The 10,792-nt window shown below is 49.4% G+C and overlaps 1 long non-coding RNA gene across 1 annotated transcript; it reads left to right on the plus strand.

Moving 5' to 3' along the window:
- Positions 1–3,902: 3,902 nt before the first annotated feature.
- Positions 3,903–9,616, plus strand: LOC115509771. The gene is made up of 3 exons (XR_003967488.1): positions 3,903–3,945; positions 8,409–8,501; positions 9,449–9,616. It is a non-coding gene; the product is annotated as an uncharacterized LOC115509771 (long non-coding RNA).
- The last annotated feature ends 1,176 nt before the right edge of the window (positions 9,617–10,792 follow it).

A 10,792-nucleotide genomic window follows, 5' to 3' on the forward strand; every position in this document is an offset into this window, starting at 1 on the left:
CTGTAGATTTGTATTGGGCAAAACCAGTGACTTCCATTAGCAGAGCAATGATGATGGTGGTGGTGTATTTTGGGGGATGGGACGGGGGAAATATGGATGGTCAAAACCGGCCAAGCTTCTTCCTTCCTTTTGTTACTCAGTATGAACCCATGGAGCTCCCATCTCCTGTTTCCCTAAAACCCAGAGAATGTCATTCTGGTGTGCGTTGCTGGTTGGTAATGTTTGAATTGTAACATCATTTCTGCTGCAGTGGAAATTTATTAACATGCAACCTAACTGCTTGGTAGGAACATTTTCCCTCATGTTGGGGAGCCAACCCACTTGCTACCTTGAGTCTGGCCAGCTGTCCTGGTCTCCTTTGCTCTCATCTGGTCAGGGGGATAGGAATGGCTTGTGTATCTCTATGTCCTCAGGTGGAAACAAACCCATTATTGACAGCAGAAAAAGTTGCTCAATCAAACTGTTTTATTTACACAGCACCAAATGTCCAGAATCATCTGTGAGTTTTTTTCTCCTTGAAACTGACAGAATTGGCTTACTGTTTTGGCACCTGGAGACACAGGGATAAAGAAATGCTTCAAAAGCTTCAAAGATCTCCCCAGGTGATCTCATCCATACCCAGTGCCTTTAAATGCCACCTCTATTGTGACAGTCCCTAATTTGCATCTCTAGGAAGGACTGTCTCCTCTGTCCAATAGCTTCTCCAGATGGGTGTTATAAGCCTCTAAAACCATCCACGTCTCTAACTGAGCTCTAGCCTGTTCCCCACACTCTTTTCTTCTCACGCTCTTTCCCATGTCAGAAGATGGCATTAGCGTTTACCTAGTTCCACAAACCGTATCTGGGAGCCGTCTGTGAGTCCTCTTCTTTACGCCTTCATCAGAGAGGCCGGTTGATTCTACTTCCAGATTTTATGTGACTCTCCTCCCTCCTGTCCAGTGGGACTCGTGTCACCTTGTCAGTGGCAGGTATCCCTTCCCTGAAGTCCACTAAGACTTCCCATCAGTGCTTCTTGCGCCTTCTCTTGCTCGCCAATCATTGTGCACACAGCAGTCTTTTCAAAACTTACATTGGGTCCCATTACTCTCTTCCAAAACTTTTCACCCTATTGTACTGAGAATAAAACCCAAGTTGCTTGTCTTAAATTTTTTTTTTTTAACGTTTATTTACTTTTGAGACAGAGAGAGACAGAGCATGAACAGGGGAGGGGCAGAGAGAGAGGGAGACACAGAGTCGGAAGCAGGCTCCAGGCTCTGAGCCGTCAGCCCAGAGCCCGACGCGGGGCTCGAACTCACAGACCGCGAGATCATGACCTGAGCTGAAGTCAGACGCTTAACCAACTGAGCCACCCAGGCGCCCCAGCCAAGTTGCTTGTCTTGATTAGTAAGGCCATTCCTGATCTGCCCCTGGTTATCTCTGCAACCCTATCTGGTACCTCTTCCCTCCCCGTCCCCCCCTGGTCCAGCTGCTATGGTTTTCCCCGTTCCCGGACCACCTCTTTTTCACCCCAAAGCTCTTGCTCATGCCATCCTCTCTGTAGCAAACACCATGTTCCCTCTGACCACGTGGCTGGCTCCTTCTTAGGGTCATTGCTAAAAAGCTACCTGTGTAGTGAGGACTGTCCTGAGTGCTCCAGGTGAGTATGTTCTCCGTCCACCTTGATCTTCTCCATCACTGCTCCCTCCCGGTTGTGTTACAGCATTTCACCTTTTGGAATTGCTTAGTTTTCTTCTTGTTCACTCTCTGTTTCCCTCCCTAGGTCATGATTTTGGGGAGGGCAATGCCATATCTGTCTTGTTTACCACACACCCCAGGCCTGGCATAGTATTCAACTTGGAACAGGTATTTGTTGAATAAATACTAAAGACCTACAGGATGGGGCTGGTAATACTGCCCAGGTAACCACACTGCATTAAAAGAGATCACGTATGGAAGTGCTCTGTAAACCAGAGACGCATGTTAATGATGTCAGTGGTTAACTGTATACAGTGGGAGAAACAAGAATAGGCAAAAAAAAAAAAAAAAAAAAAAAAAAAAAAAAAAAAAAAAAAGTTTTTATGTTTGATTGAAAACTGAAGGCAACTCTGCTCTCCTAATTCTAGAAGAGTCGATGAGAGAGCTGTTTCCAACCCAGCAGCGATGACCATGGGACAATTTCATGATGTACATTTCTTTATTTTTTTAAGTTTATTTATTCATTTTGAGAGTGACAGAGACACCACAAGTAGGGGAGAGGCAGAGAGAGAGAGGGAGAGAGAAAGAATCCCAAGCAGGCTCCATACTGCCAGCACAGAGCCTGTCGTGGGGTTCAAACCCACAAAGCCATGAGATCATGACCTGAACTGAAACCAATAGTAGGATGCTTAACCGACTGAGCCACCCAGTCGCCCCCAAAATGTATGGTTTTTTTTTTACTTCTTCTTTTGCCTTGGCTACTAAGAAGTCTAAAGCTAAACTTGGGTCTCAATTGTCATGCAAAAATTAGCCAAAAAACTTCTCTTAAATACAGATAGTGTTTTGTGAGAGTAACTAGCACTCTGCCTGACACACAGAGGAAGCTCAAAATTAAATAGCAATGTCCATGTGAATAGTCTTAGGTTTTATTGTCCCTTTGCCATTTTCATGGTAAACGACCTCGTATCCTCTTTGGAAGTAGGGAAAGCATTAAGCAGTTTTGCTTTTTATTACTGTAAAAATAAAATTATCCGTAATAGCTAAAAGTGGAAACAACCCAAATGTCCATCCACTGACAAATGGATAAATGAAACGTGGCCTATCCATACCATGGAATATTATTTGGTAATAAAAAGAAATGAAGTGCTGATACACACTACCACACGGATGAACCTTGAAAACATTATGCTCAGTGAAAGAAGCCAGTCACCGAAGACCACGCATATTGTACGATTTCATTTATGTGAAGCGTCCAGAATAGGCCATGCACGCAGACAGAAAGTAGAGGAGTGGCCGTCTAGGGCTGGATGGTTGGAAGCCATGGAGAATGACCGCTAGAGGCGGTGGAGTAATGAAGATTTGGGGAGTAAGGAAAGTGTTCTAAGATTGGTGGTGGTGGTCCATGCCCTGCTCTTTGGATGTAGCAAAAACCGTTGAATTGCACTTTAAATGGTGAATTGTATGATATGTGAATTATATCTCAATAAAGCTGTTAAAATTGATTAATAAAATTATAGTAAGAGCCCCCCTGGCTCTCTGAGGGTCGCATGACTGAGCAGGCCAATCAGAGTGGGTTTACAGGCGGCAGCTTTGATTGGGCCTGAATAATAGCTCCTCCCCCTCTCCCTTCCCCTCCCTCCCCCACCTAAACGTTCTCTCAGCCTTCTCCTGGGGACCCTGACCAGAGAGAGTTAGACATGGGCTTCCACCCTCAAGGAGCTAGGTCTGTCTGGGAGCTGAGCAGGGTGCAAGGGGTTATGGAAAGGGTGCTCGCAGTCAAGACCCAGCGCAACTCCCTGGCCGCAGGGAGGGTATTGTGGGGCTTCTGTGTGGAGAAACATCTTTCGCCACAGCAAATACTGTTTTATTTCTTCATTCTCGTGTGACTTCCACAGACGGTTACCGTGCGCGGTGCTGGGGACACAGAGATAACTGTGTGTCCCCGCGTGGGTGGGGCGCCAGAACCCACCGCGGTAGGGGGAGGGCTGGAGGCCGCGGGAGACCCCGAGACGCTGCTCAGGGGCCCCTGCGGGGCTGCCGGCGCAGTTCGCGCCGGAAGGACGAGAGCGCTTGGCTTGGCCGGCGGCTCAGGGGCGCGTGTTTTGCAGAGAGCTCTGACCCGGGCAGGTCGTACAGCTTCCCGGAACTGGCCCCAGGCTGAGGGCCGCGTGGTGGCCTCTCCCGGTCAGGGGATGGAGCTGTGAACGCCCGGCGGGAGTGGCTTTGAGGCCGGACTGGCTCCCTCGTTGCGAGGTCTTTCCTCGGGCACAGGTGAGGGGCCCCTGCTCCCCACTGCTGAGCGGGTCACCGCCTGCCCCCGGGAGGGGAAGGGCGGGCGGCGCGCGGTCCCGGAGGGAGAGGGCCCTGCCGGGAAGGCTGGCCGGCGAGACGCCGGGCTCTGTGCGGGACGTTTGCCACTAGAGGGAGTGCCACGTCGTTCTCCGTCCCCAGCACTGGGCTCCCAGGCCCGCAGACCGGCCTGGGTGGCAGCCAGGGCTCGGGGTTCCTGGGAAGCTCACTCGTTTGCCCTTTTCCATTTAAAGGTTTCTCAGAAGCAGCCAGACTCGAGAATCCTTAGCGTTGTTTGGCAGGCATTCGCAGAGCCCTTGAACTAGGGATGCAGCCTCTGGCCTCTTGCAAACCTCTGGGGCCTTGGGCAGGGATGCTGGTCCCTAGAGAAGCTGTCCTTCGCTCCCAGCACTTGAAGACCTGAGAAGCTCAGGGAGCCTCACTTCTGTTTCCCTGTGCGGAGTCTGGTCTGGCCCTCAGAGCTGCAAAGGATAGGCCCATGGGTTCTGGAGAGCGGTTCAGCTCTATGCTACCTGGAAAAGTAGTTTAGTGCCTGATGGGAGAGAGCAGGATGGGGACATGAGGTGAGGCCAGGCTGTCAGGATGTATAGGTGGTATTAGAGACCTGGAGACAGGAGAGCTGGCTCCCAGCATCTCAACATGGGGCTGGTGGAGCTGATGGGCACAGTGGGGGTGGTTAGACCCCAAATTTGGGCAAGAACAGCTCTGCTGTGGCTCTCTTGGCTTGGCCCTTAGGTAAAGGGCAGCAGAAGATTGTTTGCGGATGCCCCTAAACCCTGCCATGAGAGGTCCCCACAGGTCCAGGTTGGGCTGGCTACCTACGGTGGCTGGCTGATGGTGGCTACCCTTTAGAGGCAGGGCTAGGACCAAACAGGGTGTCCCAAGCATAAGCCCTAGGCCCTGGCCATTGCCGACATGGTCACTAAGATTTTGGACCACATCTCAAACTTCTGACCCAGGCCCTGCGAAGGGTGCAGGAGGCTTGGGGTCCATTTCCCCCTCCAGCATCGACCCCTGGGTCTGGGAGAGGGACCATCCTTTGCAGTCCTTGGGCACAGGCAGCAGGGGTACAAGAATGCAAACCGGGGACTGCATGTTGCAGGAAGCTGGTGTGCCATCTGCAGTGGGAGTGGGTCAGAGCTGGCCTGCTGAGGCTCCTGTCACTGCTGTGGTTAATGCTGGTGATTACCATGGTTACCCGAGGCTGGAAGCTCTGACAGTCAAAGGCAGAGCAGGAGAAAGATGTCCTCTCCCTGCTCTGAGCCACATGGCTGCCTCTGCCTCCCTGGCAAATAGAAGAACCTGAACCAGAGAAGTTATTCTGCCAGGGTTCAGCCGATTTGTGCATCATCAATCACCAAGCATTGGGGCTTTTGGGGGGCCCTGTCCTGAGCACATCCCATGTGAGGGAGGCGAAGGAGATGTCCTCAGTTTGCTCAGTCTTGGGAGGACAGGTCCTCAGGGAGCTCAGAGTCAGAGGAAGGAAGCAGCTAGAAGGACAGGTGGAGAATTCAGCACAGGCTCTTGAAGATCCAGCGATGACTCTCTGGTCACATGCTCCAGTGCCAGCCCGAGGCGGTGAGAGCACCCTCTCCAACCCGGGTGCTGTCTGGGGTGTCAGGACACCTGCTCTGCCACTGGTTGGGAGTCCCAGCTCCTGCTGGGCCCTGGTTTCCCCATCTGCAAAATGGGGTTAACGGTTACTAATCCCCACCTAGTCCAAGTCTGTGGAGAGGAGTTTTTAAATGAGTAATTTTGTGCATTGAAATGAGACAACAGATTTCAAGTCTTCGGAGAAAAGGCCTTATTTATTATTATCATCAACTCATTGAGCAGAAATTCTGTTTATCTCCTTTGCTGCCTCTCCAGTGCTGCATGAATTCAGAACCGTAATACCTCAGTGAGATGGTAGGGTCTGCACAGCTGCCCAAATCCTAGCCCTGGGGATTCCTGGGGGGCTAGGGAGGCCGGGCGGGACTTCCTCTGAACTTGGAGGGGCTACCAGGATCAGGAACAGTGCGCCAACTCCAGGGCCGAATGCTACAGTGGGAATCTGCAGGTTCTCAAGCAGGGTGCCTAGCTGGAGTTGTGAGAGCTGGGGCGAAGGAAGCAGGAGCTGGTGGGTGGAGGAGGCCTGCTTTGAAGCTCTTTCTCTTTGGTTCATTATCATTATATGTTCATTTTAAAAATGAGAAAATGCAGATATGCCAAAAGAGAGAGAGAATGAAGAAAGAAAATTAAATCACTTATGTTAAATTAATTAAATTCTGATACTCTGTTCTGGTAAGGAGTATCGCGTAGAAGGTCTCCATAAGTGGCTGAGGGAATGAATGAACTCAGGTGACTGTAAACTGTCTGATAGATACCTGCCAGGCTTTTGAAAAAGAAAGATTTTTTTTTTTTTCCAGAGAGGTTTTAGGTTCACAGCAATATTGAGCAGAAGGTACAGAACCTTGCCGTGTACCTCCTATGCCTACACGTGCATAGCCTCTTCTGTTATCAACACCCCCCACTGGAGTGGCACATTTGGGCAATCAATGAACCCATATCGACACATGGTTATCACCCAAAGCCCATGGTTTACATCAGCGTTCACTTTGCTATTGTACATTCTATGGATTGGGACAGGCATCTGCCATTCCGGTGTCATATGGGGTATTTTCACAGCCCTAAAAATCCTCTGTGCTCCGTCTCTCAGACATTTCCCCCTCCGCACATCTGCACGTCCAAACACTCCCCCATTATATTAATATCTATGGTTTTCAAGATAGGAGTATGCTCTACACATTGATGGGAAACCTGTTTCCCCTCTGAAAAATGAAATGGGAATAATAAGCATGAAACACCCCCGTCTCAATAATTTGGATCGGACCGCTGATGTCTTTGTGTTATTTGGCTATGGTCATGAGGCTGAAGTTAGGAAGGACAAGGATAGAACATGAGGAAGGACAGAGTCCCTCTAAGGCTGGGCGGGAGAGGAGACCAAGAAAGGCAAATGGTGGCACAGGACGTCCCTTGGGGACACAGTGCATTGCGTACCACTGCCCTCTGCAAAAGCTGTGTCTGCCCCCAGGTGTGCATCTCTGTCTTTACTTCCTTCTCCGGAGTTCCTTGCTCCTTGAGGGAGGTCAGTCACCAAAAAAAAAAAAAAAAGATGCCTGTTGGGGTAGATATATATGTGTCTCATATATGTGTCCTGATGCAAACCCAGGAATTACACCATGAGCTAAAAAAAAAAAAAAAAAAAAAAAAAAAATCCTGCGCAGGGCTTCCTGCATTGGTAACAAATCGGCAGGTGTCCCCTAGTGTGTCCCCTGATGTCTAAATCTGTCCATAGCACTTCCTCTGTCTTATCTGTGCTGACAGCTTCTCCTTCATCTCCGAGGGTCTGGATCCCAAAGCCCTTTGACCACTGGGCTGCGCTTGAAGGACTCTCGACTTCCTCAGTAAGCCTCTGGGCTCACACATCCTATCCGTATGGACCAGACCCACGCGGTGGCCCTTGCCGATGGCTGCCAGAGAAGGTGGAAGCAGTGCTGTCCCAGCAGAGCAGCGGCCTGCCAAGCAGGTGGTCACGACGACATGAGCACAGAAGCGGGGCACACAGTCCTCTTGCTCCTGGACAAGACTCCAGGGGCATCTGACTGATTGCACACAGGCTCTGGGTCCTCCCGTGAGGATGCCCACCTTGCATTTCCCTGAAGGTGTGGCTTTGCTCATCACCCAGGGTCTATCCCCAGCCATTGAACTGGCTGTTTAGGGAGAGGTACTGTTTGGTCCTGAAAATCATGGCTCCTGATGTCCCTGCTCTTAAATTTCTTCTGTAAAATCTTATGTCTTTTCTACCTCAGGTGATGTGCCTGAGGGCTCTGTGGTTCGCCTCATTACCATCACACTTCCTCCTGGCCTGACCCGTGTTGGTGGCAGGGAGTGGCGACAGAGAGCTGGCTTGTTGGTGGAAGGGTTGGCCTCAATTAATGACGAGAAACTGCGCTGGGGCAAATGTTGAGTTCTCCCGTCAGGCCTCCCCTCCTCAAAGGACTGCACAGATACATGCACACGGGAGGCTGGAGATGCTGCTCAGGGTCCGGGTCACATCACGCCTTTCTCTGCTTGCTAACCAGAGCTGCTGACCCCTCCTCTTCGACCTGTGCCCCTCCCTCCCTGCTCACCAGGCACCTGTCGCCCTGGCCTGTTTGCATCGGCCTTTCCCGTCCAGCTGCTTCCTCAGGGTCCCTTTCTTCTGGGCCAGCCCTCTCCCCAAGCTTCAGGAATCCACCTCTTCAGAGAAGCTTCCCGGCCACTGTCTGAAGTAGCTTTCCCTTTTCCCTCCTCATGTTATCAATGCCTTTTCTTTTTAATAGTATGTATTTCAATTTTCTTATTTTTTGGCCTCTTTATTTCCTTATTATCTGTTTCTCCAGGTAGCCTCCAGGAGAGCCGGGACCTTGTATGTGAATTTTGTTTATCACTGTATCCCCAGCATAGCAGGATGCAAGTCTTATAATAAGTGCCCCGTAAGTAGTTGATTGATGAACGGTTTAGCAACACATGTAAGAATGTCTTGACTTTAGGTGACTTTAAGCTCAATCTGAGTAAGACATATGACCTGTCATTCTCTGCTGATCCTTACTTGGAATGAGGGGGAGGACTTCCCCACTCTGCTTACACAAATATTGTAGCTTTGGAGCTCTGAGCACAGTGCTGAGGTTAGAGCATAAGTAGCATGTTAACAAAATGGCACATGCCTAGGGGAAATTGTGACTTGGAACCATAGACTTTGAGGACAGTAAACTTAGGGTCTTTCACTTGGAGAAGGGAAGGCTATCCCTAAGGATACCTATGAGCTGTACACAGATATCCCAGACACATTGTAGAAGAAGAGTGTGTGTGTGTAGGGTGGGTTGCCTGGAAGGCAGTAATCTCTTCCTCACTGGAGGTGTTACTAAAAGCTTCCCTTGGTGTGGACGTAAGACTAGATGACATTTAAAGTTGCTTTCAGTCTGAAGTGTCCACATATATCAATGTGATTTTGGAGGAGCCTGGGTGGTTCAGTCAGTTGAACATCTGACTTCGGCTCAGGTCATGATCTCACGATTTGTGGGTTTGAGCCCCATGTCGGACTCTGTGCTGACAGCTCAGAGCCTAGAGCCTGCTTTGGATTCTGTGTCTCCCTCTGCGCACGTGCTCTCTCTCTCTCAAAAAGAAATAAATATTAAACATTTTATAAATGTGATTTTGAAATGTTTTTGTTGGACTGTTCCAACCAGCCCAGGGCAGGTAGGAAGAGCAAGCTATTCCTATACCTACTATTCCTGAAGTAGTTTCTGGCCCTGTAAGTGTGTGTGTGTGTGTGTGTGTGTGTGTGTGTGTGTGTGCGCGCGTTTGCGTGTGTGTAATTGCGGTGGACTGGATTCTTGTTGAACAAATATTCACTCAATATTCACTCTCTCTTCCTCCTTAGGATGGCATATACTTATATTTACCTGCCTCACTCATTTTGGGCATGGCCATGTAACCGGGTGCACAGAAGTGGGAGTGTACTGAGGCTTTGAATGTTTGTTTAGCCTCTGGAGCTCCTGCCTACTCCATGATGTAAGTACATCCAGGGTAGCCATAGTTCCAGGATGAAGAGACATGGGGAAAGCAGACCTGACTCAAGCCCAAATGAGTCCAGCCAACTCACAGACCCATTACTGAAAAGAAATAAATGCCTGTTGTAAGCCACTGAGATTTTGGGATTATTTGTTACACAGCCTTATCACGGAAAAGCTGACTAACGAGTGTTCATGGTAGTCTTTACAGGGAACTAGTCCAATACTCAGGCCTTTTCACAGAGGGCTTCAGGATGGAGGCACCTGCTCTGTTGCATGTCATTAAGGAATCAGGTTTTAGTAAATAGTTCCTCCCCCTTTTAGACTCTGTTCCCTGACCTCTTCCTCAAGTGCGTATCTCCCCTCTCTTTAGGACAATTAACCACATTCACAAAATTCCACCTCCTCCTCCTCCTCAGGCCACTTCTGCAGGCTCTCAGAACTGTCTGTCTTTGACAAGGGCTATCCTTGTTGTGGGAGGCCCTCAGCTTTCCGAGGAGGTTGGAAAGAATGGAGCTCAGAGAAATGGAGGGGCCCCCGCAAGCTGCAGCAGCAGGAGGCAAAGGAACCAGCAGCAGGGCCCTCTGGAAAGATCGGAGGAGGCATGTAGCTGAGTGCTCACACAACGTGAGGATGTAGCAGCTCCAAACCAGGGTGTTCTCTGTGATGTCAGGTGAGCAGCAACTTAAGTGCCTCTACCTCCAGCGTATCCAGCACAGACACGCTGAAAGTGGCTGTAAAATGCCTTTGACTCTTATCTCTCTTGCATCACCCTCTGAAATGAAATCTCAAACACTTTCGCAGGGTTTGATGCAGAGAACAGTAAGCAGATAGAGGTTCAGGCAGAAACAGAGCAGGAGTCAAAAGCCCTGGAGAAAAGCATGAATGGGCTTGGAGAGGACAAATAAAATAGCAGAGACATTTATACGGGTCTCCCCTACCTCTCAGAACAAAACAATTATGAGATAAGAGAGGCATGGATGGGAGGAAATTCTTTCATTTTTCACATTGCAAGCTGGAGAGATCCAATAGCCTGTTTATGAAGAACAATAAAGAAGATACATGAACTCAGTAAAGAGGTTGTTACAAATATATCTGGTGGTTTTGAAAGGCCAGGGTTTTCTCCCCGCTTTTGGATAAAGCTGTCAGCTAAGTATTAAAAGATTTTTTTTTTTGCTTTGCTTTTTTTGTTGTTTTTTATTTATTTTATTTTT

Source organism: Lynx canadensis, chromosome A3, assembly GCF_007474595.2.
Source record: "Lynx canadensis isolate LIC74 chromosome A3, mLynCan4.pri.v2, whole genome shotgun sequence".
In the NCBI taxonomy this organism is placed as follows: domain Eukaryota; kingdom Metazoa; phylum Chordata; class Mammalia; order Carnivora; family Felidae; genus Lynx; species Lynx canadensis.